The 27,990-nt window shown below is 49.6% G+C and overlaps 1 long non-coding RNA gene across 1 annotated transcript; it reads left to right on the forward strand.

Annotated features, from left to right (window-relative positions):
- Positions 1 to 8,566: 8,566 nt before the first annotated feature.
- Positions 8,567 to 27,752, forward strand: LOC146889131 (uncharacterized). Its single transcript, XR_015000250.2, has 2 exons — positions 8,567 to 8,666; positions 24,987 to 27,752. It is a non-coding gene; the product is annotated as an uncharacterized LOC146889131 (long non-coding RNA).
- The last annotated feature ends 238 nt before the right edge of the window (positions 27,753 to 27,990 follow it).

The raw sequence follows: 27,990 nt of genomic DNA on the forward strand, positions 1-27,990 counted from the left end.
CCAGAGAGGCTTTCAGACTGCTGTTCAAGATGGCTCTTTTGACATCAAGAGTAGCTGGCCCTTGGGAGCTGGGTAAGAGCACTCACTGGCCCAATTAGCAATCAGTAGAGATCTCAGGAGCCTAGATCCTCCAGCTGTTAGCTGGAAGTCATGAGTACAATAGCGACTCCAGAGGGACCTTGGGAAGACTCCCAAAGTGAAGTCCATGAACACACTCCATGCTGCTCCGCCCACGTGGTGGCTGCCACCACTGCTGTCTTCCCTCTGGTCGTCAGGAGCAGAGATACAGCGTGGGAACCTGGTCTGGAGGTATTCAGATTCGGGAACCGTCATAGCTTACGGCATGATTTCCTAGCTCAAAGCCCCACCTGACAGTTTACACAACTCTTTTCCACCCCAGAAGTCTAGGAGGTAGAAATGATTATCAGCACTTCACAAATGAGGCCCAGCTGGGGTGTTGGGGAGCAGCTGCCCACCAGGCCAGCTTTCCCACCAGGCCGCGTGCACTGGCACGAGCCTTTTGGAACACCAACACTGGAAGAGTTGGTTCACGGGGCAACTGGAGAAACTAAGGACCCAAGAAGGTAGCTTCTCAGCCACTACCAGACCCAGTGGGCACAGCAGAGCTCAGTCAAGAGCAGGTGCCACCAGGAGCCTGAGCCTGGCTTTCATTTGGCACTGGGCTGGACGCCATGCAGCTTGCCTAGGGCCATGGTTTAGTCCCAAATTGGGGTGTTTGGTTCCTTACTTTATGTCTCCTCTTGTAACTCCATCTTAACACTCCCCAGATGGCCATTCCTGCCGGCTCCCTGCCCATGCTGCCATTCAGACGGGAAAGCAATCATTTCACAGCCCCATTAATTAAAGACTAATTGCTGATTGGAAACACATTGACTGGGCCCTGAGCCGGTATCATGTTGTGGGCCCTCTGGCCCTGGGGAAGGCCCAGCCCTACCAAGACTCTGGCCCCTCAGAGGCTTGCTTGCTTACTACAACAGCACAATTGGACCTGGACTTAGGCTAATGAGGTGTCAGCTGACTATTAGAACCACATTTATGGGGGAGGACCAGACCAGATAGGAGCTGACACATGCAGCAGCCGTTGGCTCTGAAGTTGCAGGGCTTCCAATGATGGCTCTCTGGGGGCCACCAGCAGCCTAGCCCCGGCCTTCACAGCCAGTTAGCAATGGACTCATCTTCCAGCTAGGCCCCCCTCCAAGAAGTTCAGTATCCCCTGAACCAAGATGCTCTGGTTCTCCCCACACCATGCAGCCAAGATGCACCTCCTCCATGCCAGGCCTGACAGTGTAGGTCCTCACTTCTGTCCTCATTCCACGCCTGTGACAAAGTGTAGAAGCCTAGCTACATTTATTGAGCACTTACTACAAGCCAGGGAGTGCTCTAAGTGTGTTCCATGACTCCCTTCTTTCTCACAGAAGCCTGCAGGGAAGAGGAAGCTTGCAGAATCCTCATTTCACAGAAGGAAATTGAGACTCAGTACATACTTCACAGCAGTACAGGATCCGAAGCCAGGATGTGAGACCAGTCTCCTTGTCCAGAACCACTGTGATCCAGATGCACCTTGACCCTGTCTGGGGGGACAAATTCCAGGCATGTCAGAGGGAACATCAAGGATGACACGTGGGTATAGGGTACACAATGGAGCAGAGCCTAGGGGAGCACACTTTGTCACAGGCATGGAATGAGGACAGAAGTGAGGAACTAAGAAGGGAACCTGATACGGAAAAGACAATTCAGCAGGACAAGCTGGCAGAACAAAACTTTCAGGTGACAGGCCCTTTCTTGGTAGCTCCCAGCTACCAAGCGGGTATAGGTTGGGCTCAAGGAAGACACCATCAGCTTTGACCTCGAGAAGTTCACTCTGGCTGCAGCTGGGAGGCATGTAGAGTGGAGGGGGGGGGCAAAATGCAAATTCTGGTCTAAGAGGCTCTTGTGGTCCAGGTGAAAGGTGAGGTACGTGGAGGAGGGGCAAAGTTGTGGGGTTGGAAAGGATTCTGGTTTCGCTCTGGAGTGTCCCCTGCAGGCTCGTGCTGGGCCGCTTGCTCACCAGCTGGGCAGTTGTGCTGGTCTAAGAGGCTGTGAGAACTTCAGGAGTGGGAGACTAGCTGGGGGTAGTTCACCAGGAGCAGCCTCTGAAGGCTGTAGCCCCTTTTGTGTCTGCTCCCATAACTGTTGCCCAGTACTCCATGATGCGATCAACTGTTTTTCCCCCTCCAACCACCATAATATTCTGTTCAAGGCCATGGGTTCAAGCAACCCATGAAGGAGGAGACCCCTGAAGGAATGAGCCAAAATAGACCTTTCATCGTGGCTCTTGTTTCTGACAGGGTCTTTTTCACAGCGATGCAAACGTAACTAAGGTAGAAAGCTATTCTGGAGGTGGACGAGTGGACTGGGGGGGCAGAAAGGTTAGGGCACTCTCACCCAAGATCCCTGTCCCCAAAGGCACGGCAGATGGAGGCAGTCTCCTGCCTCAGGCCATCAATGGCTCCCCAGTGCTCTTTCTCCCAGTATGAAGGCAGATGTGACGGGTGGGGTGGCAGGAAATTCTTCTACTTACTCACAGATACTTGTGCATTGAGCAAGTATTCCAACCTCCGAGCCCCAGCAAATCCTTTAATAAATGACTCACTGATCCTTGCTTCACAAAATCCATGGTGACAATGAACTGAGCTTGTTCTTCGCAGACCGCCAGTCAGAGTGTCCGAATCACCAGAAACCTGGGGTCAGTGATATTAGTTCCTACCTCTTCCCCCAACTCCCTTCAGTCACCCCTACATCCAGTCATGCTGAACCATTCAGGGGTCTCACACACAGCCCATACTGTTCCTGCCTTCCTTTCTCTTCTTTTACTATACAGTTTCTACTCCTTGCTTCTCTCATCCTTTCCTCTCGCAGGCACAGATGCAGCCTTTCCCTGCAAGATTCTCCTGGCGTCCCCATGGCCCAAAGAAATGTTCTCTCCTAGCCTACAGCTCTGGATTTATGGACAACGAAACTGACTGAGTCCCTGGATTTTGTCCTGTTCACCTGGGAGGTCAGGACTGCACAGGTGGACAGAGGAAGAGGTGTATTGGCGAGGCTGTGACAATCTAGACAGCTCTCTTTGCCCCCAGAGCTTCCCTTGCGCTCAGTCTCCCTCACGAAGCTAGGCCCATGGCTCTTCCAAGGCAAGCGTCTTGAGTGGGTGAACAGGGCGAGAGACAGGGATGGTCCAAGTGGGCTAAGGAATGACAGCTGGGGTGGCCACAGGAACAGTGGGGCCTGTGGTGAAGCGGACAGCCTGTGCCCATCTGCAACACTGTTGCAATGTTGGAAGGCAGGCCTCGGGCTGCCAGGACTCCTGAGTCTTTTGAAAGGGGCAGGCCCTCTGGGTTTTCTACAAGACAGCCTTAAGAACAGTCCTGGTGACTCATCTGGAGCCTCCTGGAAACACTGAGCTAAACACACGCTGTTGGCTGTGGCCCAGGAACTGCTAGGGAGCCACCATCCACTCTTTACGTCGTCACCCAGTGCCCCCATTGACTACTTAGCACAGTGCCGACTACGGCTGGGTCCCCCTCAATAGTGGACGCAGAGGTCTCTGAGGACTTGAGTTCTCAGAGTCAGACATGTTCTCTGATCCATGGGTGCCATAGCTGCCATAGTTATGAATGTGGACCTGGAGTTAGAAAGACATGAATTTACGCCCTGGCACAGTAGTGTACTAGCTGTGTGTTTCTGGGCATGTTGCTTAACTTCTCTGAGAGTCCGCTTTTGTATGCATAGGTAGAAAACAGGTTTTAAAAAAAAGTCTCACTTCCCAGGATTGCCATGCCTTCCAAATGAGCTAATGGCTGGCGAGCCCTTTGTGAATCATCACCTGGGCAGGTGTGTCAGGATGACCCAGAGAGCTGAGATGACACGCCTGGGGCCATGCCTGGAATGGGCTGAGGCTGTGCAGACACTTCTGGAAGCTGAGTGATCAGATGCCCTGAGCAATGGATGGTAGGGATTCTGCTGCAGAGCTGGCAAGGCAACTGTCCACATTTGTTCCTGCTGGCTTCCTGTCAGTGTAGCCAAGGCAGCATCCCTGTGAGATGCCGGGAGCATGTGGCCATCTAGAGAGTGGAAAGGCACAGAGGCGCCTATACACTAGAAATTCCACCTGCATACCGCAGCCACCATCTTGCCGATAACCACCCACCACCCACACAGCACTTCCCGCAGGCCAGCCCGCCCCTGGCACTCACAGCCATTGGCTCATTTAAGCCTCTGTACAAGCCTGGGCTCTGGGTTCTATTACCATCCGCTCTACCTTTCAAGATGTGGTCACCAAGACAGAGAGGTGAAGTGGCTTGCTTGAGCCACACAGCCCATTACACAGAAGCGCCAGGCTGCAAAGCTAGTCTGACTGTGGAGTCTGCACTATCAGGATTAAATCACTGGAGTACCAGTCCATCTGTTGGAAGATTTGGGGTGTTCTTTTCCTGAATGCTCCCTGACAGACAGTTCCCATCTGTGCCATGGGGGAACACGGGAAGGAGTTCCACGTCACAAACCTTCCCATTCTGAAAGTGCCAGCCTATGCCTGGGACCCAAGCCATCCTGCTGGGACCCAAGCTCCTGGCTAATATAAACTTGCTTTCTTCACCTGCACTCTGCTGCCTCTCAACATGGACTGAGACCTTCACAGAAAGGCTGAGAGCCACACAGGGAGGATCAAGGAGGCTGGATTGGAAGCTAGGTGGCTCTGATGTAGGTGTAGAATGAGGCCAACAGATGTTCCTGAGGCAGGCTGATGTCAAAGAAATCAGTGGCGAGCCCATGGTTAGCCGTGTGCTGAGAGCCCTAAATAACCACATACCCATGTGTGTACACGTGTATACACACATGCACACACATTCAAACACATGAGCACGCATTGCTGGCACACACACATACATGCATGCATGTAGACCCACTCGAACTCACCTAGTTACTCATAGACACAGCAATCAATCTACACCCAACCAGACACTCATACCTGATCCCAACACACATGCTTGTGAAGACACATTTATGAACACAGGCACACACACACACACACACACACACACACACACACACACACACTCATGGACATGTGTGCCCTTGCTAGGAAGGACGCACAGGGATCGTTCCAGGCTGGCCCACAGCTCTCCACCCTCAGATCCTTCCCACTGTCCTTGGGGGAAGAATGCCACCCACTTGGCAGTAGCCCAACCTCCTTTCCTGGCCTCTGTTGTTCCGGGCGTGCCCTGTACGATCTCCAAGTTTCTACTTGGAGTGGAGACGTACAGGTGGAGGAGGGAAGTGGGGAAAAGACAATGTTCTAAATTAAGAAGCGAGTTCCAAAGTGAACAGTACATCTTCAGTGTCTGCGTCAGTTCGGAGTGGTAGAGAGGGAAGCGGAAAGTTTGGGAACGTAGGGCATTCTGGTGGAGTCACCGGGTTGTGCACTGGGGTTGTTATGAAGGAAAAGACGAACCTCACTAACCGTTTGCTGTGTTACCGTAGGCCAATCAGCTAGACTCTGAACTGTAGTTTTGCTCTTAGTAGCAGGGTAAAGAACACGTATCTGGAGCCAGACTGCTAGTATGAATTCTGGCTTTGCCTTTTACCACAGTTGTGTGACCTTGGGCAAGTGAGTTAACCTCTATAAACCTTAATTTCAATACAATAAGTTAGGGGTTGATAACACTGTCGAGCTCATAGAATGGGCAGGAGGATCAAATGACTTACTGTTCACAAAGCTCTTAGGCTAGATGGCTAAATAATACATTTTTGCTTGGTCGTAGCACCATGTCAGTGGCATGTTGTTGCTACTGTTGTTGCTCTTGTGCAGTGGGAACACAAACACCTATTGCACAGGATTGTGGGAGGAGTGTGTGAGACAGGGCTTGATGGACTACCATGATACGGGCACAAAAAGAATAAGGCCATGCTGGGTATAGGTGCATATCTGTGATGCCAGCACTCAGAGGGACGAGGCAGGAGAATTCAGAGTTTGAAGACAGGCTGAGTCACACAGCAAGTTCCGTATGACACATACCGTGACTGTCTCAAAATCCCTCTCCCTCTCTCTCTCTCTCTCTCACGCACGCGCGTGCGCGCGCGCGCGCGCGCACACACACACACACACACACACACACACACACACATACTGAGAGAGAGGAATGAATGGATTTGGTGTAGAAAGCTGCTGGTTGGAATCTAAGGCTGAGGAGGGCCTACAGCTACAACTTCAGCAAAAAAGGGCTCTCTGTAACATCTTAAGGCCTTTCCTGCCCTGCAATGGGTCAGTGGCTTGCTCTCGAGGCCCAACAGGCCTGGCCCCCAACCTTTGCATTGACTGTTTTTTCTGCTCTGAACACACTTCCGCAGACACTTGTAAGTACTTTCTTACATCCGTAAAGTCTTTGTTCAAATATTGCTTCCTCTGGGAGGCCCATTCCACACTTGGGTAATTCTCCAGGATCCTTCTTAGATTCCTCTTTGTGTTTGCTACAACATGCCCCCCATTTCCATACTAAATGCAGCGCTTGCAGCTTACTAACAGAATGGGGTATGTTTGTGTCCTCCCGCCCCACTGCTAGCTCCCCTAGTGCTAAAACTCCCTATGACCTGGTGTCGGCAATGGTTTTTGAGGGATGAGCGCAATGTCAAGAGCTCCTTAGGGTGATAGGTAAGTGTCGAGGTGGGGAGAGAGTGGGGGGTGACCATTGGCCATGTCTGTAGAGGATGTCTAAAGGCCAGACCCAGAGTAGTGACAGATGGAGGGTGGAGCAGAGACACAGGCACACACAGGAGAACAGGAATGTGACTGCTGGCCTGTGAATGGACTGAGTCCCAGGTCTTGGCACAGGCCAGGCCAAGTCCAGGCTTGAGGACTGTTTGCCAAGGGTGTGTCGGCCAAGTTAATTGAATATAGGGTAAAGGAATCATTCAAAGTTAACACCCTAGGCTCAAGCCTCGGTCACCAAGAAACTAAATGGAAAGGGTCTCAGGTACTAGAAGCCTAGAGGCGGCTCAGAGCGGACATTGGCTCTGGCATCACTTTCTGTGCGCAGGCTTCCTGCTTTCTCAGTTGAACTAGATCTGTCTGAGTAGTCTCCTGTGCCCTATTGAACTTGACCTTTCTGGTCTCCCTTGTATATACTGCATCTTCAGAGCCTAGAAAAGTGGATTGCCAGGCCTGAGCCAGCCACGACTTATCTCAATTTCTCTCCTCCATGTCCCCCTCAACACCCCTTCCTTCCCCGAGTCAGCCCCTTCTCTCCCCTCCCTCTTGGGTCTTTCTCCTCTTCCCGCTGTCTTTACTTTGCTTCCTACCCTGGCCAGCTGATGCTTGGTTTAAACCACAAGAACCAAAATCCTGCAGGCTATAGATGAAACAGGAATCCTAACAACTTATACAATTTGGGCCCAAATCACCTGAAATTGGAGAATGCAGCATTTGAACTAAAATCCATGGGAACAGGGCTGGAAATTCATGGATCTTGAGTCACATAAGTCACATTCCCTCAATAGACACATATACTTAGTGATTCTCAGGGTGTTCCCGCCACACACCAGAGCTGTGACACCGTAATCCATAAACACACCTATTTCACACTTGCAGCATGTCTCTACCACGGCACTTCCACCTCAGTGGACATAGCCTCAGACCCCAGACCACCAACACCCACCTCCCCACAAATACCATACATAGCACATGCCATCCCCGAAAGCATAGCTCTACCGTGAGATGCCACCCTCTGCAGCACAATGCCTGAGTGCACTACACTCTTAGAGTACTGCAGCAGTTCAGCAAAAGGCATGGAAACACAAGCAGTTTCCAACAGATCCACAGCACACACATTATCCCCTGCTCTGTCCCTCTCTGCTCACATATAGGCATGGACGCAAGAGAGAGGGGGAGAGAAAGAGTGAGAGACAGACAGAGAGAGATTGCCTCACTCCGTGCCCTGACTGTGTGGCCCTAAGTCCCTGGCTGCTCCGGAGAGCAGCTGAGCTGGTAGGCACCATTTCCTAGAAGGCTGTGGATTTGGCCTCAGCTGATCAAACACATGCTAGGAGGTCCACGTTTGAACTCCGGCTCCAGGGGTGTCTGCGATGTGGTCCCCACCAATGAACTGCAAGCAGCAGCTGGCTGCTGTGGGACACCCACAGGGAGGGGCTGATGTGACTGAGCTTAGTGGGTGGGGGCCAGGAAGGGCCCAAGCTGACTTAGTTGGGGTGAGGGGGCGTCCAGAGTTCAGGCGGCTGGTGGCTGGGAGGGGGAACACAGGAATGCCTCACCAGCAGGGGCCTGAGATAGAAGCTGAGTCATGAGGTAAGAAGAGAGGCTGTGGTGGGAAGACAGGAAGTAGGGTGGAGGGGCAAGAAAGGCTGGGAGGGGATCTTGATGCTCCCCTAGGCTCTTCCCTCAGGAAATGACAGGCAAGCTTGGGGAAGGGAGGCAGGCAGAGGGAGCCAATCCTGGAGACAAGCATAGAACAAGGACTAGAAATGAGGCTTTGAAAGATAAGTATAAGGCTAGTGGCTGAGACTGAGTATCGAGCGTGGAGCCTCCTGACTGTCCAGATGTGAGGGCAAAGGATTAGAATTTGGTCAGAAGGAAGAACCATCGGTAAGAACTTAAGGTATGCCATTATCATGGACTAAACCATTAACAGGCGCTATGGCTCTGACTCCAAATATCACCTACAGGCTGATATTTTGAATGCTTGGTACAGGTTGTGGCACTGCTTTGAGGACTGTCGAGCCTTTAGGAGGTGGGGCCTGGATGGTGGAAACTGATAACTAGGGGCGAGTCCATGTTCTCTGCTTTCTGGTTTGCTGGCTTTGAAGAGCTGCTGCCTCGTCCTCCTCACGCCACAGACTGAAGCACTTTTCACACCATGCCTTCTACACCATGACAGGGGGCCTTACGTGAGAGCCGCCTAGTGACGGGGCTTCCCATCCTGCAAACAAAGGGAACCATACAGACTCGGGGCTCTCAAAACTCCCAAGTCAGCAAAAAAAACCACCTCTGCCTTCAGGTTGCCAAGACAGTCACAGCCTATAGCTTCCTGTGGCAAGCAGGGCAGGACTGCCAAGTTCAGATACTGGTCAGCTCAACTTCTAACCTCAGTAGGACCCAAATGTGGGAAGATGAAAGGGAGGCCTTTGGCTTATAGAGGTTGCCATCTTGTTCAAGAAGCCCCCAGGCAGTTGACTCAAACCTCATAATTGATGTATTTACATGTGGCTTATGTGAAGGGACCTGAATGGACGCCCCCTGTCCCATCCGCCCAAACTGAACATAAGGAAACCTTATAGCTGGACTTCATTTTTATGTTCCCAGCTATCCCTGAACCTCAGAATGCTGTGGTCTTGGCATACCCCAGGAAGCAGACCCTATGAGTTGGGAGCTAACCCAGTCTCCAAGGACCAAGTGTCTTCCTCTCCACCTTCCTCCCAGACTGAATTAATACCACCCACACAGAGCCAGCATTTCATACTTCCTGAAGCGTGAGCTCATTTGAGTCCCGCAACAAGCCGGCATGGCTAGCCAAGCAGGCATTCTTATCCCTATCTCCTGGTGAGGAAACTGAGGCCCAGAGAGGTCCAACAGCCACCACAGTCACAGCAGCAATTCCCACGCCGACTCCAGATCCAATACCTCAATTGGAAGGGTTGTCGGGACCATTTGATGCTAAAGTGTGCATTTTTCAGGTCTCACGTGACACAAGAAGATAGAATGTTTGTGCATAGGTTGAAGTTCAGTAAGGGGATTAGGCCATGTCAGCTGTCTTCAGAAAGGGGTAGGTAGGGCTGTGGTAGGGACTGGGGAAAGAGATGGCTGCCTCTTTAACATGTACTAGGTGCCAAGCACTGGAATCCAAACCTGATACATGTTGTTTCACTCAGTCCTTATAAAACTCAGCATTGTAGACTGTCACTGTATAGAAAGGGAAACTGAGGCTCAGAAAATGCTATTGATAATCCTACATTCACACACTGAGCGAGAGAGTTAAGAATTCGTTCTGTTTCTAATTCCAATACCCGCGTTATTTGAGGAAGATCCTCTAGCCCCTTTTCTTGCCATGTGACCAGCTGCCTTGGTACCCATTCAATTGCTAACGGAAACATGTCCCTGACCTAGCTTTACTGAGTAGCCTTTGGAAATCATGGAACTGAGGGTAGGGAGAGGGGAACTGTGGGGGAGGTAAGAACTCTGATAATTTGTGGGAGAAACCAGATTCCTCTGGGGAATTGAGAGCAGTGTCCCCTCCCGCTTCCCTTTCTTCCCCCTCCTTCTCACCGCAGCCCGCCTCAGGGATGGAAGAAATGCCCCCAAGGGCGGCCTTTTGGCAGATGCAGGGCTGGAGGCAGCACCACAGAGGCCCACATCCTGGGTCACCTCCCACTCAGAACCACAAGGAATCTAGACAAGAACTTCAGCATTTCTCTGAACCACCACATTGCTTGTCTCTCCCCTGTGCTGGCATTTCTTCCCATCCTCTTGCCTCCGCCTGAGCACAGAATCCCAGCTTCAGGACACATTCCCATCCTTTCCTTGCATGGCGCACCAAAGAATCAAGTTCTAGGAAGGGCCCTTCCTCCTGTCTCAGAACGGCAGGGTCAGCATCCCTTGATTTGAGCCTGTTCAATGGGCAGACCTTGCACAGCCTGCCCACCGAGATGTCCAGAGGTTTCCTTCTTGATCCTGAATCCCTAATTCTTTTCTTCCATCCATGTACAAACCAGGCCCGACACAGCTTAGCTTAGGTGAACTTGGGTGTGTGCAGGGTGCCATGGTCATAGACTTTCTAGTCCTTTTCTGCTTGAGCTTTAGTGAGACTGAAAGAATGCCACTGTAAGACTGTTCCAGCAATGAATGAGACTGGGATGCCCAGCCTCCTTCCAAAAATTAACAGTTGCAGTGCCTTCTTCGGTTCTGTTTTTAAGTCCTCCAGAATAATGACAGTGGAAAGTAGAATGACGCTAAAATATATAAGAAATGTATTGCAGTAAAAATAAGGTAGCCAATATTAAATAGACTCAGTGAGTACACTCGGTGGATTCTTGACTATTGTAACTTGCAAATAAATAAATAAACCCGGAAACACCAAAATTAACCAGACCCAAAGTCTATACAACTTAACAAACTTATATATAAATTTAAAGTTTAATGTGAAACTTCCCAGCTTCCATTTCAGCACCAACCCGTTACCATTTTTACTGACTTTTGGGCCATCAACATCATAATTATCACCATCAACGCCACTCCCATTACCACAGAATGCCTCAGTCACTACCCTGAGTATTAGCACCTTCATCAATCACCATCAATATGATTTCTCTGCAAGTACCACACCTCCCATCTCCACCACCGCTGTATCTGCTGGATTATCCCCCCCCATCATCATTGTTATTGTTGTCAACCCAATTATCACTTCATCCTCCATCTCTTCCTCAACACCATTCCTTCCTCTAAGATAACCCTCATTCTCATTATCACTACCTCTATTATCATTACCAAATTCATTCATATTCATGCCTTCCACACACCATTGTGTTGGATTGTTAGTCACGGAGACAAATACCCGAGAAATCCACTTAAAGGAGGAAGGATTTTGGAGGGGAGGGGGTCGGAGCTTTGGGATAGTCCATCCATCAAAATGAGAAAGGCATAGTGAAGCTCCTCACATATGGTGACCGGTGAGCAAAGAGGTAATGCTTGATGAACTAATGAGCTCTCCTTCCCCATCTTATTTCTTCTGGTCTCCCAACTTAGGAAATGGTACCACCCCCATTCGGGATCACTCTTCTCCCTTCAGCCAGTCCTCTGTGAAAATACTCTCACAGACACACCCAGACATGTGCCTTAGCAGTCTCCTAGTCGCTTCTCAATCCAACCAACTCAACGAGCTTCACCGTCATAACCACCATAACCTCCATCATACCTCATCGCCAGCCTCACCGTTACCTTCATTACTGCCATCATCACCGATGCTATTGTCATCGGCACTTTCCTGATCATCTTATCGTTAGCCAAAGGTAGCATCATGGCCCCTGCGTTCATGGGGCCACAGACAATGGTAGGTTTTGGGGTAGAAAATAAAGAGGCTGAGGGCAAAAACCCAAAGTGTAAGAATGTAGAGGTCCTCCAGTGAGGAGCACAGGCCTATTCTGCAGAGTGTGGGGATGTGGGCTCAGACTCAAAGACTATAGCAGCAGGATAGCCAGCTTCTAAGCCACAGGGTACATGTACTTTACAGACCCCCTTAAGTTGAGCTTCAGAAGTAACTTGGGTCATAGCAATTGTAGATGGACGCAAGGAGGCTGAAGAAAAAGAGAAGGGTGTCCAAGCAGCTAGAAGTGTGATGGAGAACATAGTAGGGGGGAAACGGGCCCCTCAGTTCAGCCCCAGGCTAAGGAGAATCACCCCTAGGTGATTCCTAGGTGCCCCAAATCACCCAGGGGGCCTAGACCCATTCCATGTACTCAACCCTCGTACCGGCTATGGAATTCACCAAGAGGTGGCATGCCTGGCTGAAAGGATGCCACTGGAGTGGGGAAGGGTAACTTTCTTCAGGCTCCTGCCTTCCTCTTACCTTGACCCTCTTCTGAGCCCCTGTTTTCTTGTCTTCTCAGACCTCTCTCCCCTTGCCGCCTCTACTCTCAGAAGTCCTGCAAACCTTCTTTCCTTGCCAGGCTCCTCTCCCATTTGCCTTCCAGGTGGCAGGCAGAATGACCCTAAGAAAGCTTTTCTTCAGCTTATGCTATGCTATTGGGGGCTGTCAGTCTTCAGATAAACTGTCCTCTGCCCACTTCATCTCCTTAATTGTGCTGCCAAAGAAAGATGCCCATAGCATCAGTAGGTCTTCCTATCCTTGGAGCTTTTGTCAGCTCTCCACGTAAGCACGTGACCTCAGGCTCCTGCTCTTAGAACTGACAAGGGATTTCCCTCTGTGTGCTGTGATTACCATTAATGAATAAAATTGGACCTATAGCAAGGCAGAACTTAGGTAGGCAGAGAAAGCTAGGCTGAATGCTGGGAGAAAGAAGGGCAGAGTCAAAGAGAAGCCATAGAGCTGCCAGAGATAGACGCTGGGAACTTTACCTGGTAAGCCACAGCCACATGGTGATATACAGATTAATAGAAATGGTTTAAATTAATATAAGAACTAATAAGAAGCTAGAGCTAATAGGCCAAGCAGTGATTTAATTAATACAGTTTCTGTGTGATTATTTTGGGGCTAAGCTAGCTGGGCAGCCGGGAACCAACAAATGGCCTCCTTACTACATAGAACTTCCCTTCCAGGTGGTCACCCTTGTTTCTCAATCCTTCCAGCCTCTCCGGCAGGTCTTCCTTTCTATGCTACCCAAACTAACAGGCACACACCCACACGTCCATGCTTGCATTATCCATGCAGCACATATACCCCTGGCAGCCAGGCTCTATACATTCTATCACCACCATCGACAGTCACTACCCACCGGGCACTTGCTGGGTGTTGCTCTGCCCTCCCTGTGGGCTTATGATAACTATGATAACATAGTTCCTTCCTCAATCACACTTAGATGGATTTAGGGGGTGATATTACGAGAATGTGCAGGTCTGATTTCCAAGCTTGTGCCCTGAGCCTTGAAATGCTACACTCCTGGCCTTTACTCACTTCCACGAGGACAAACACAGTAGCCCCTGCTCATGCTGTACTCAACATGACACATGTGATACATTCTCACAGAGCACAGACACACTCCTTGCTCAAATCCACCTATTTTGCACACATCACTCACACAAACTACATCCCTGGGAAGAACACGCCTCCTCAGTCTGGTCATTGGGTGAACATTGATTAGATGTCCACTGTGTGTTGCCTAGTGTTGGAGGAGAGAGCCGCTTGATGGTTCCCAGCCACTTAGCCCCAAAATAATCACACAGAAACTGTATTAATTAAATCACTGCTTGGCCCATTATCTCTACCTTGTTGTTGGCTAACTCCAACTATTAATTTAATCCATTTTTATTAATCTGTGCATCACCACAATGTTGTGGCTTACCAGCAAAGTTTCAGCATGTCTATTTCTGGTGGTGGCTCCATAGTTTCTCTCTGACTCCACCTCCTTTCTCCCAGCATTCAGTTTAGTTTTTCCTGCCTACCTCTATTTCCTGCACAGGCTCAATACAGTTTCTTTATTAACCAATGGTACTCACAGCATACAGAAGGGAATCCCACATCAGCCTAGCTAGCTATATCTAGCATTAGGCACTTTGGTAACATAAGAGAGGCAAAAAATGTCACATTCCAAATGTCTATCATATACCAAATACTGTGTCAAGTATTCTCACAATGATCCATGCAAAGCCACACATATATGCATGCATGCATAACACATACACTTAAGATAGAATTGCCCTGGCCCTGGCCCTGACCCTGACACCCCTGGATCACCAAGACTATGGACCATAAGGCAGGTATTTAACATGCTATTTAATATAGGAACCAGAGGTGGAGCAGCGGACTGTTATTGAGACAACTAAAACTAGCTCTCAAGAATCCTAGACTTGGAGGAAGGACACCAGAGACCACCCTCCCCAACCCTACCAACGACATATATTGTATGTCTATCTTGTTTGCTTTCACGGACTTTGAGCCTTAAGCTACATCTCTGCATTCCAGGGACCCTAAGGAACTTCAATAAACTTTCCCCTATAACCCATCACTTAAGATCTGACTTAGCTCCACTTGCTCATTAGTATGAAGAACAGATGGGAAATTAAAGGTAACTAGGCACTCCGAGAGGACTAAGGATAAAGGGGACAAACATAATTATGTCAGAGTCACTCTTGCACAAGATAATATACCAAAGAAAATGTAAATGGCCACAGAGCAGTCCATTACAAGAGCAAGGCCAGGCCCAGCAAGCTGATAACAGAGTCCTGAGGGTGGAGCAAAGCACTAGCCACCTAGCAAGGCAGCTCCCCTAGCACAGCCTAACAGGTCAGTAGACCCAAGGAAAGGGTGCCGAAAGCCTGTGTGTTGAAACAGTCATTCCATGCCTGCTGACCTGACACAGGCTCTAATACTGGAGGGAAGAGGTCTCTCCTTGACTTGGCAGCTTGCATCTTTAGTCTAGGGAACTAAGCTAGTTCTACATCCTAAAGGACGAACTTGGAGCCTAAGGACTCCAAACATGGAAGAATTTGTAATTGATGTTATATTCTAAAAGGTTCTCTAAGCTAAGGGTACCATCCTAGCTGTGTGGCCTTGGGCAAGACATTTCCTCTCCTTGAACTTGGATCCCCATTATTGCAATAAAAAACCTTTAGAAGAATAAAATAATATTTCCTGAATATAAGAGCTGGTAACAGGCTTTTTTTCCTGCAAAGACCCAGACAGTGAATAGTTTAAAATGTGTGCCTCTAGGGACCCTGTTTTAACTATTTGACTGGGCTGGGGTAACACAAACAATCATGGATGATAGGTAAATAAACTAACATGGCTGTGTTCAATAAAGCTCGGTCTTTAGCAACAGGCGACAAGTCATCTTAGCCTAAAGGATGTAGATGTTGACCTTTGAACTAGACACTGTGCTAAACACCTTAATTCACTGATCTCATTTGATCCTCAAACAATCTGTATGTATGTATGTGTATGTATGTATGTATGTATGTATGCTATTATACATACTCTTTATTTCTCCATATATACATATATATACTAATAGTAGTATACATATGTATACAGTATTATTAGTATTATCTACATTTGTTGGATGGGTAAACTGAGGCATTAAACAGTCAAGTGTCACGCCCAATATTATATATAGCTGGGAAATGGCCTAGGTGATCTTCCTGCCCAAGAAGTTTGCCTCCTGAGGCCACAGTCTTAACCTTTACACTACTTGCCTTTCAGAATAAAAACAATGATAATAGAACAATACCAATCACTGCCTGTATTTCCATGGATTCATACTCTATCAGAAAAGTGATCAGAAACACAGAGGTTCTCCCTAAGGAGTGGTGTCCCACTGGTGCGACACAATCAGTTTCACATTGTGTCCAAAGTCGTTTACTGTTCATCGTGGTTTAAAAAAAATGACTTAGTATTGTTTTCAAAAATGTGAATTGACCCAGTGTTATCTCTGTAACAAAGTCCTTCTCACGTGCCTTCAGCTTTGTTTCCTGGAAGGAGCCCAAAAAGGCTGAGCTTTCAGCTGCTGGCAAGGATGGATGTTTCACGGAATCCACAGGTCCATTGTCCGTTGGTCCCAAATAGAGAAGCAGGGACAGCAGGTCATGGCTGGCATGCCCAGTGGCCCTGGATTATCATTAAGCCTGGAGGGGGTGAGTTAAATATTCCCACGGGCAACCGAATAAAGTGAGACTCAAGAAAAGCAGAGAAGTACTCAAGGGCCCAGACTGGAGCAGGATATAAGTTACTTTTAACTGGACAGGGCAAGAATTGCAGCAGAGCAAAAGGCAAGGTGGAAGGCTGTTTACATCCTTGCCTTTTCTGTGTATCGGTCTTACCCAGCTTCCATTTCCCTGTCTGTCAGATGGGGATGCCAAATGGTGATTGGATGGTGCCTGTTGCCAAGTCTAAAGGGCAGAAGGAGTGTCTAAGGCTTCTGAGGCAAGCAGTTTTAGCCTGGAAAAGAGAGCTACAGAACTAATATTTAAATTATATGCCAGGCTTGACTGGGCTATAAGATGAGTTTCAAGCCAGTTTAGGCTATAGAGTATGACCAAAATAATAATAATAATAATAATAATAATAATAATAATGTTATAAATTAATAAACAAAGTCAAGGGCAATGACACATATTTGTAACTCCAGCCCTAAGGAAGCTAAGACAAAAGGATCAGGAGTTTGAGGCCAGCCTGGGCTACACAGTGGTACTTATTTCAGAAAATGTAAAACAAAACAAAACAGTATCTTAACTACATCCCAGAAGAACTGTCAAAAGTATCTTGGAGAAAAGTTCTCCCAATAACTAGGAGGTAGGAACAGCCATCTCTATTGTACAGATAAAGAAACTGTGTCCCAAGGTCACCTAACTAGAAACGGACTTAGACAAAATCAGAAGGAAAGTTGGTCATTGGGTGCAGAGCATCGTTAGCCTTGGCAGCGTTTGATGTGTGAGTGAAGAACCTGATGGGACATCAGAGTGGACCTTGTTGGCCAATAAAGGATTATCAAGCACTTATCGTGTGGCTCAATCCTGATCAAGGCAGTCCTCCTATGGAACTATGATCTATCCGTAGGGCAGCCGAGAGCATTCTGTGGTTCCTTCCACCTTGTGGTGCCCTTTTAATTCATCCATGACCCTGGGCCACGTATCTTCTCCTTACCTCATCAAATCCTCCCCAAGGAAATCAAAAGGAGAACTGACTACCCCAGTGCTTCCCCACCCCCAACCCCCGCCCAAGCCACCATGTCCTGAGTGGCTTCCTGCCCAATCAAAAACAAAAGCTGGAAGAACTTTCTCTAGGACATCAGGAGCCTCCTCCCAGGGTGTGGGGGTTGAGGACCCTGGTATGGCCCAGGTCTGACCCCAGTGAGCTGTCTCTGGGAACAATGGTCAGAGGCATCTCCCCAGGGCTGCCACCAGTGATGGTAGGTAGGGATCAGGATGGGCTGGCCTGGGCATTGTTTAGAAAGCACATTTCCTGGTCATACAGGCAGCTGGAGCCCCTAGGATACTGGAGAGAGCCCGGGAGCAACAAGATCTTTCTGTTCCTCCAAAGCAAAGCAGTTCTGTCTATGCCCATCTTCCAGTGCTCCCGGGGCTGCATAGCTGAACTCCTGCTCCAACCCAGGACAGCACACAGGCTCACAGACACGATTGCTACTGCACAGGAGTGGCTGCCCAGTGTCATAGGCTGCTACCCACCCATCAGCACACAAGGAAGCATGTGAGAGTCAGGGAAGTGACCTGCCTGGGACAGTTGGTTGCCAGTTTCTCCACAGGTGCATGTACAACAGCAGAGAAAGGTGGCACTCAGCTTTGGCATGTGTCCCCCAACCCACTCCATCGAAGAATATGTAAGTAGCTTGCTCCCCATTCATAATCTGCTTGAACTGTGGCTGCAGGCACAGCCTTGCAGTGAATGATGAACCAGTGAACGCAGGGGCTGGGAGCTACCAAGGCATCCAGGCAACCAAGAGAAAGGACTAACCCTTCAGCAATGTGAGGAACTTGCCCCCAGCCCCTGCCCCGCCCCACCCGTGCCTTTGATCACAGGCAGGCCAGCCCTGGCCCTGCCCTCCACATGGCCACATTTCTTCAGTCTCCCCCGCCCCCTACCCCGACACCACATCTGGGAAGGGTGCTGCTGTGCCTTTGGGCCTCACCTCTGTGTGAACCTCTTCTTTGATCGCATCATCCAGAGGGAGGGAGAGAAACTGGGAGAAAATCCCTTTCCTTTACGCTGCTGTCCACTGAGCACACTTCTCTAAGGCTCAGAGGAGTCAAGCAGCATGCTGAGGGGCCTCCAGCAGAACAAGAAAGCAGTGTCCTAAGCCTGACCTTCAGTAGGCTAAGTCTTCAAGGAATCCTACAGGATTCAGTGAAAGGGAACAGGGAATGTGCCCCCAGATGACAGAAAGGCATAGAACCTACTTCTCCTTTTTAGCCATGCTGATAAATATAGCACATATACATATAATTATAGCCTGTGGCTCTCACAGAGTACACCCCGTGTGTTCCCGCGTCTAACCCTCCCAACAACCTAAGCAAGAAAATGTTATCTTCATTCCCATCCTATGCCCGGGCAAACAAAGACTTCCACCAGGAAACTGATGTATTTATCCTGGGTCACGCAGAAAGAAAGAGGTGGTACTAGGATTTGATGTCAGGTCTGTGGTCCTTGAAGCCTGCATTTTCCATGGGGAGTTCTGAGGCTAGACAGAAGAACACCTGGCCTGCTGCCAATGAGATTTCAACTGGCAACTTAATAGGTCCCTATTGAGGCTGCACCAAGGAGGGAGAGTCACCACGATCGTGATTTCCAAATGAGCTTGGGTTCATAGCAGGACCCTTTGTCTCAAAACAATAAGAGACCAACCAAACAAGAAAAGCCCCCCTCATATTAAAACAAATCAATAACAGTCAGAGCTCAACTGAGAGTGGCAATTCAGACCTATTATGCCAACACTAGGGAGGCAAAGGTAGGAGGATCGTGAGTTCAAGTCCAGCCAGGACCCCATGGTAAAATCCTGTCTCAAAACAACTGAGGACTCAGGATACAGATGAGCACTTGCCACACATGTAAGGCCTTAGGATCTTCTTCCACCACTGTAAGGCACACACACATACATGCATATGTGCATACATACATACACACATAAATTAAAAGATCCCAACTAACTTGTTAGTTCCTAGGGTAAGATCATGCCATCCTACTAATGCTAGCCTGTCCACCCTCTCAGCAATCCCAACCTGGCATTTCTGTCTATCGTCCCACTAACCTCTGTTTACATGCCCTGTGCCTCCTCCTGGGATATCCTATGGCTAGCACAGGACTCTGGACCCAACTCCTCAGCAACCTGCTCATGAGGCAGATGCTCCCCAGCTCCTTTTGTTGTCCAGCCTATGACATGGCTCAGGGCCTGGCTAGGGGTGCTATTGGTCAGGGGGAGTGAAGTCTGAGTCATTTCCAGACCAGGGAGTTTCTGGGCCCAACTCAGAAAGGGGTAGAACATTGAGTTTAGAGACTGGCCTAAGGCAGAGAAGAAGTGGGGAGAAATGGGTGGTGTGAGTCCACAGAGATGGGAAGCACACAGCAAAACCGAGTCCACAGTCTCTGGCCGGGAGAGAAGACCCAGGGAACAGTGCAGCATCTGGCAGGAGGAGGGCTCAGGCCAGCAAGGCCTCCATTCTAATCATTCCTTTTTCCTAAGGCAGGCCCCAAGCCAGGGCCCTCTCTCCCCTGTGGAGGTGTGTGACAGCTGGGGCAGTTCCAGAAGAGGGATCCCCTTGTACCCTACTGGGGAGGGGCGCCACCTCCCACTGTCTCCCTATACCTCTTCCTGTCACGTCCTTGGCCACCAGTGTTTCAAAATATACTGGTTCTTGGCTGGCTGTTTACTTAAGAATCAAAAACATCAAGTTTCAAGTTCATTCCCACAGCTTTTGCTCTCACCTCTCGACAGAGCATTCCAGTACAAACTGCTCCTCGGAGATCCAGGCCCACAGTTGACAGCCTATTCCATATTTCCTCCATGATGAATACCCCCATGCCTCCAGCTCGGTAAGCCTAAACCGAAAGTCTTTCCACCTCCATAAGCCCATTCCTGAAAGTCTGTGGGCATGAAGCCATCTCTAGATTGGGCATCACTCTTGATGTATCTTTCTTCCTTGTCTTCAGCGCTTATAAGCACTGACCAGCCACTGCTCAAAGAGGGATAAGCCACAAACACATCCTTCCATCAAAAACCAGACCGGTAACCAGAAAACTTCTGTGCAGGTTACTAAGGGTTGAGATGAGGGAGCACCGGGAGCTGAGGGAGTCCAGAAGAGAACCAACCAATGATGCCTTAGTGGGAGATTGTAAAGCTGAAGTCGTAACAGGGATCAGGGCCACCCAAGGGTGGGAGGGCTGCAATTGTCTAGAAAGAGGGGAGTATTTAACCAAATTTCTAAGGTTCTAAAGAAAAGCGGAACCCGGCATTGTGACACACACCTGTAATGCCCACATCTGGTTGCTAAGGCAAGAAGACCTGTGAGTTAAAGGCCAGCCTGGAGTACATAGTAAAAACCGACTAAAAAAGACCTAAAGCATGTACATACATACATGCGCACATGCACACATATTTACAGGAGAGCTGGTAGCAATGGGCCAGCTTGATGGAGGGAAGTTTTACACAGAGTCAAAGGGATGCAATGTGTGGAAGGAGATGAGGCTGAAGAAGTGGCTAGTCACCAGAGTGCCTGGGCCTTAGCAAGGTCTTAGCCATAGAGAACCGTTAGAGCACCACGAGCAAGCAAAACCATCATGTGAACTTCTGAAAGATGGCCCATCTGTCTCATTCTCATGTGCAAACTGCCTAGCTCCACCATGGCTCACGAATGAAGCCACTGCACTCAGCTATCCTTCATCACCTAGTGTTAGAAGCAGCCATGCTCCAGACAAGCATGAGGAGAGAGAGAATGAAGAGAAATATGTAGACATATGTACAATGTTGTGTAGGAACAGACTAGTTCAATCTAATCATCTCATCCACCCTGCTTCAAGCACAGACATTCCTCAACTTAGGATGACTGTGTTTGTGATATTTGACTTTACAATACTGTAAAATAAACCCGTATTCAGTGGATATGCTACTTGGGATCTCCCTCTCCCCCCCTTTTTTGAGACAAGGTTTCTCTGTGGCTTTGAAGCCTGTCCTGGAACTAGCTCTTGTAGACCAGGTTGGCCTCAAACTCACAGAGATCCTTCTGCCTCTGCCCCCAGAGTGCTGGGATTAAGGGTGTGTGCCACCACCCCCCAGCTTTGAATTGTCTTCTTTTCCTGGGATAGTTACGGGCGGCACAATACTCACTTGCGAAGCAGGCAGTAACAGCACTCAGTCAGCCACACTATCATGAAGGCAGACAACTGGTATGGTCAGTGAGCTGGGTTGCTAAATGGCAATGTTTGTATGTTAAGGGTACAAAATGCGTTTTCCACTGAGGATCTTTACTACTTACAGTTGTAAATTGTACATTGAAGAACACCAACCCATGACCTTCAGAATAAAGTCTCTTATCTCTTTAGCCCTGGCCCTCTCCAACCTCAGTTGCATCCCTGGCCTGCTCTTCTGGGTGTTCTTCCCAGGAGGCCCCAGGAAGCTTGTAAGACAGAGCATACTTCTGGGTGTGGCCTTGCCTCCTGGTCCAGCCTGTGAATTACGCCATTGAGCCTGCTGAAGTTTCTTCCTTTAAGATCTGATTCTATACACTATTTCCCAGCACCATTGCTTTCCACTCACCAAGGCAAGACCCCTTGCCTTCTATGCTTCTGGCACTTGTTGGTTGTCATAGGAAGCCTCCGCCGGGCATAAAGACATGCTGGAAATCAACTCTGAAACCTCACTCTGCGTGTGCCTCTGCTGCTCAGTCTTTCAGGCAGTAGCCAGTTTAGAGACTTGGAATCTGCTTGGAAGCCCATATCTGCCTTAGCCTACACACTTCCTTGCAGGCTTCTGGGCAGATGCTAGCTGAACTGTAATCTCAATATCCAATACCAGCAGCCCTGGCACTTGCAAACTCTTTCTGGCCAAAGAGTCTATCAAAGTCTGGCCCTGCTTTCTCAAGCCTCCTGGCCTTAAGAGCTCTGAACATCGTGTGTGTGTGTGTGTGTGTGTGTGTGTGTGTGTGTGTGTGTGTGTGTGTGCTGGGAATTAAACCCAGGGTTTTGCACATGCTAGGTAAATGCTCTACCTATGAGTACAGCCTCGGTCCCTTGCTTATTTTTTGAGGTAAATCTTACTATATAGCACAAGCTGGCCTTAAACTCAGGATCCTTTTGCCTCTGTCACATCTAGAGAGTAGCTGGGAGCACAGGTATGCCTTGTCACGGCAGCCACACAGCTTTGAATAGAACGTCTCAGTTTGTAAGTTTAGCTTGCCTGACTGATCAGGAGAGCTGTCAGGGGCTCTCCTGGCCCACACTCTGGATAGATACCCAGCTCCAGCTTCATAGGAGGAAGGGGGCAGTCTGGATTTGTGCCTGAGGAGTCACCGTTCCACAGGGAGAGGTAAAGTTTGTCCCACAGTGCAGAATCCACCTCCCGTCCCCTCCCCAACACTTTTTACTTAGAAAGCTTGTGCAGGCTCAGAGTCAGATGAGATTCAATAGGTACAACGAGTTCCCTGAGCCAAGCCAGGGCTAGCTCAGGCTATGTCTCCTCCTCCCATCCACATATTGAAGCCTATGCCTAAATCACCTTGGGGCCTCTGGGCTCCTTTCAGGAAGCCGGGTGCTTCTCTACGGCGCAACGTCGAGTGGAGAGGAACAACAGAGATAGCTCGATATGGATTTTTGTGGTTGGAGGTGATTTGAATCCCAGCTGTTTCCCAGTCCTCTCCCCTCCCCTGCATCAGGCCTTATCCCATTCAGAGATGAGCAGGGGGAAGGGGCGCAGAGAACTCTGCTAGGCTTCTGGGGAACAGAGATGCCCCACATGGACAGTTCCCAGGCTTGCCTGAGGACTGGCAGTCCCTGGAACCTGATGAAGGTCAGCTACCTGACACCAGTGATTCTGGGTGGCTTGACTATCTGTAGGGTCTGTCCTGACAAACTTCCCCAATAGAAGGTTTGTAACCCTGGCTTCACAAGCTAATTACTCGGTGAGATTATACATGTGCTAATTCCCAGGCCCTGGGTCTACAGGATCTGATCTAATTGGCCCCAGATGGGGTCTACTTGTTGGTGGGCTTCATAACCACCTAGGGATGGTTCTCATGTCCTGGTGCAGGGGTCTTGCTTTAGAACATGACTCACCGGCTCAGCAGCATCCCTACATTAGAGCCCCCGGGAGCTAGTGACACAGCTTCCCGGGGCCGTGAGCACTTGATGTCCTGAAGAGCTAGTTCTCCTTATTCCACAAAGGTGACTAGCATGGGCAAAAGTGTTCCAGGCAGAAGCAAAAGCCTAGGTTAGCTTCATGAGCAGAGGGCGGCCTGGCACATTCTGTTCAGCGGTGAAGATAAACCGGCAGGAAGGAGAGTGAGGTGGGCTCCTTATGGGACCGTGGGTTTTATTCTCAATCCCCAAGAAACTCCTACTGGGGACAGTAAGCACGACAGTTGTACATGGCCCACTTTGGCTCTGGAGACAATCCTCTTCCCTACCTTATAGAAAATGTACTAGTGTCAGGGAAATGACTGGAGCAGGGAGAAAGAGATGAGGGCACCCGCAGTAATGGCTGATGAGGGTGGGCCATGTGATAGCAATGGAGCTGGCCTGGGAAGAAGGGCTGCCGTGAATGCGGCTGAGGCAGAAGGTGAGGTGAGGAAGAAGATGACTCCAGAATTCTATGGGGTTGTGACAATGTCATCTATTGAGACATCGAAAGAAGTACAGGGACCTAGCCACTCAGTTGAAGATAAGCGGGCCCATACTGATGGAACAACCGAGAGGCTCTTTAGTGTTGCTGACACTACATAGAAAAGATTCCAAATGTGAAATCAAATTCTCTCTTTCAATAATTAAGAATTAGTGTACCTTTCTTCTTTAGTGTTTCCTTAGTGCATATATTTCCTGTTTTAAAGATAGATGGTTGTAACTGGCTAATGATAAAGCTGGCAACTGGAAAGAAATATGTTTGACCCAAAAGAAAAAAAAAAGCCTGTCCTCAAGGTCACAGTCATAGATAAATGCCACTCTGGCAACAAAGAAGAAGAGGGGAAGGGAAGGAAGAATGGAGGCCTACATCCCTGAGACCTCCTTGGGAAAGCAACTGAGGCGATGAGCAGAGGGTAGGGAGAAGCCAGTGAGGGCTTGAGCCCATCCTCTCTGGTTCTGTGTTCTCTCTCCAAGCTGTGTCTTGTGGGCACAGCATCTGGTAACACAAGGCAAGAGAGTATCAAAGCTCTCTGGAAAGACAGGAAGGGCCCCCACTTCCAGGAATCAGAAGAGTGTCACTTCAAGGCCCAAGACTAAGGAGGATTTCCACAAGGCGAGAGGTGAGCAAGGCTGGAAGGCAGGGCAGGGTGGGGTGGACATTCCAGCCTGAGGGAGCTGGGGGAGGAAAACACAGAGGCAGAAAAAACACAGGGGCTGTTTTGTAAATCCTGAGGAGTCAGCTTGTCTCGGTTCTGGCTGAGGATGTTGGGGTGGGATTGGAAAATGGGTGATGAAATGAGAGATTAAGGACACTCTCGATATGGTCAGGTAGATTTGAATCCTGGACATTCTACAGCCCTGCCACCTGGGAGAAGTCACTGACCACAGCCTCATTTTCCTTATTTTTACCAGCATTCTGCCTCACTTCTTTGGAAAGAAGGAAGATTGTCTTGGGTACTGCAGTTGGCATGTCTTTAGTTCCGAGCTCGGTTTCTAGCTGGATCCTACCGGTAGAGAATGCCTGGAATCCACAGGTAGTTTTCTGAACTGGCCAAAGAGCCACTCCTAAAGACACTGGCCCTTCCTTCCTTCTTTGATAGCCAGACTTCCCAGAGAAGAGGACAGAGCCCTGAACAAGCCTGGTATTGACCTCTGAATGAAGATTTCCTTTGGGCTCTTGCTAGCCTCCATTGGCTTTGTTTAAGGAGCCCAGAAGGAAGGGAATTTGAGAAGGGGTATACACCAGTCACCTGACCTGGGGCTCTTCCCAACATCCCCATTCCACAGGTGAGAAGGGTTCAGCAGTCAGGAAGCTGTAGCATCAGACCATAACCCAGGTAATCCAAGTCTGCCTGCCTCCCACACCACATGGCAGCTCCAACATCATGGCTATTGAACAGTGAAAGTGTCCATCTGTGCCTTTGTATCTGGGTGCCTCTGTTGCCTCCCTCTGCTCAGTGTGGTCAGCGGATTCCCTGTGGGGTCTTCCCTCTCCTTCCCTTCATCTGCCTTCTCCTGCCCTGGCACACATTCCCTCCAGCCAGTCCTAAAGCCAATGGCTGTCCTCTCCACTGGGACCCAGACAGACGACGTTGGAATAATTGAAGTGTCCTTCCCATGACCTTGAGCTCTGGCAAAGCTGACTTCCCTTTGGTGATTGGGGCTGGTGACAGCTGAGTGGCAAGAGGGCGAAGCACGTCAGATTGGGCATGGCCAGCACACCCCAGCTGCCTGCCAGGGCAGCTGCCTCTCCTCCTCAGGCAGACAGCTGGGAATACCCTCATCAAGTGACAGAACTCAGCAGCCGCCCTCCATCCGTTCAGCCAGCCAGAAACACCCCTGCCGACTGACGGGACACAGTCACTTCCTAGAGCTTCAGATGGATCCCCAGGTCACCCTTGCCAACAGATGGGACACAGCCGCCCCTCCTGCCTCTGGCAACAGCAGGGGATGTAAACAAGACTGGCAAGTTCATACAGAGCTGAAGAGGATGCAGAGGGATCCCAGGGGGCCCTGGGAGGCTGCATTTATAAGTACCAACTTCTCTGGGCCTTGGGCACTGATGAATACCAGTCCCACCAGACGCCCAGTGTATGCCAAAATGTCCCAGGCATGGGCAAAATCATGGAGGAGGGTGTCTGAATGCATAATGACGACCTGGGGCCTTCTATGGTTCAGACAACTGTTCTACTGCACCCTCAGAACTGCAAGCGCATGGCACACATGCACACGAGTTCACCCCCACCTCAGTCCTTGCCTCCTGGCTGCCTTAGTTCGCAAGTACATTCTGAAGCTAACTCTGGGCAAGGCCCTGGGCTGGCTATTGGGGTTACAAACAGGAATGAAACAGCATTCCCACCTAGCTCACAGGTTAGAGAAGACCCCATTGGTGCCAACACTTCAAGTTTCGGTCCAGGAACTATTGTGTTTGAAAAGACCAAGATGGTGCTCTGGCCCTATGCAGCTTTGCCAAGACCCCTCCTGGGAGGCTGTCTGCACACAAGCCCCACACCTAAGGGATCGCAGAATAGGTTCTGTGAATGCTGAGGGCTGTTGGGTCTGGAGAAGAGGAAAGTCAGGATTCAAACCTGGGTGAATTCTGAATCCAGGCCTCCAAAGTGCCATGATGGAGCAGATGGCAATTTGTAGCCTCAGAAGGAGCTAAGTACATCCCATTAATGGAAGCTATGGGGACACTTTCTGAGAAGAAACTTCTAATAGACAGCTACACAGAGATGTCAGGATAAGGACGAGGCAGGGAGCTTCCCATCATGGGCAGGGAGCTTCCCATCACTGGAGGTGTGCAAGCAGAGTTTAGGTAATGACCTGACATGGGGCAAACAGGAAGCGGCAAATACTCGAGCCCTAGGTTGAAGGTGGAATCACATGATCTCTAAGGGCATTTCATCCAGAGATCTCTAGTCTTCTGTCATTCAACCCCAAGCTCCTCATTCTCCTTGCAAGAAGACTAAGGTCCAGAGAGAGGCAGAAGCAAGCTCAAGGTCCCACAAAGCACTGGTGGTACCCCAAGGGTGGGACCCAGGATTCCATACTACCAGCCCCGGAGGCTCTGCTTCTCGAACAGGCTCAGCCAGAACAAACATTAGGCAGCAGCAGGTCCAGAAGCAGCCTGTCCAGTGTATCCTGGGTGGTCTGACACCCGTGCTCTTTCTCAGCCCCAGCCCAGACTCAGCTGATGGATGAGCGTCTCCTGAGGTTGTGTCCGGCTCTGGCTCTGGAGCTGGTTCCCTCTTCTCACTCCAGCTCCACAGATGGATGCTCTCAGGTCTGCTGACTGAAAGGAGAACTGCACTTGATCTGGAGCCAGATGTGGAGCAGAGAAAGTGAGAATGGGAGATGCCGGCCTGGATGGGGTTGATCCATAGACCTCAGGAGTCTATGCAGCCTGGCACATAGGCGGTATCTGGTGGATTGTTCAGGATATGACCATGGGCACTGGAACCTAACATGTAGAGCTGAGCATACCCAGACCCAGGTCAAATTCTGAGGCCCTGAACAGAAGTCCTTGGAAACCTTGCCCTTCACTTGCACTCACTAGGACCCCATCCTGGGCACCCACCATCCTGCCTGCTAAGCCCTAGTCCAGACTTCCCCATCTCTTGGCAAACACATAGGAAAGGCAAGACGATTCGGTAAAGCAGTGGATGAGTCAAAGTGCATCTGCCTGTTTTGTTTCCGTTGAATAAAACTGCAAAGTTGGCAGGTTCTATCCATGCATTTGATAGGCATGGGTATGCACTATCAAGTGAAGGTTTTAGGGTATGGAGAGCAGAAAGGACAGGTCCAAATGCGATCCTGTATCAGGACTACGCCCCTGGCCTCCAGTCACTCAAGAACAGACACTTGGGCATTAACCCTCTTGGTTCATGCTGCATGGCTCCAGGGATTAACTAAC

Source organism: Myodes glareolus, chromosome X (genome assembly GCF_982192425.1).
Source record: "Myodes glareolus chromosome X, mMyoGla1.1, whole genome shotgun sequence".
Classification (NCBI taxonomy): domain Eukaryota; kingdom Metazoa; phylum Chordata; class Mammalia; order Rodentia; family Cricetidae; genus Myodes; species Myodes glareolus.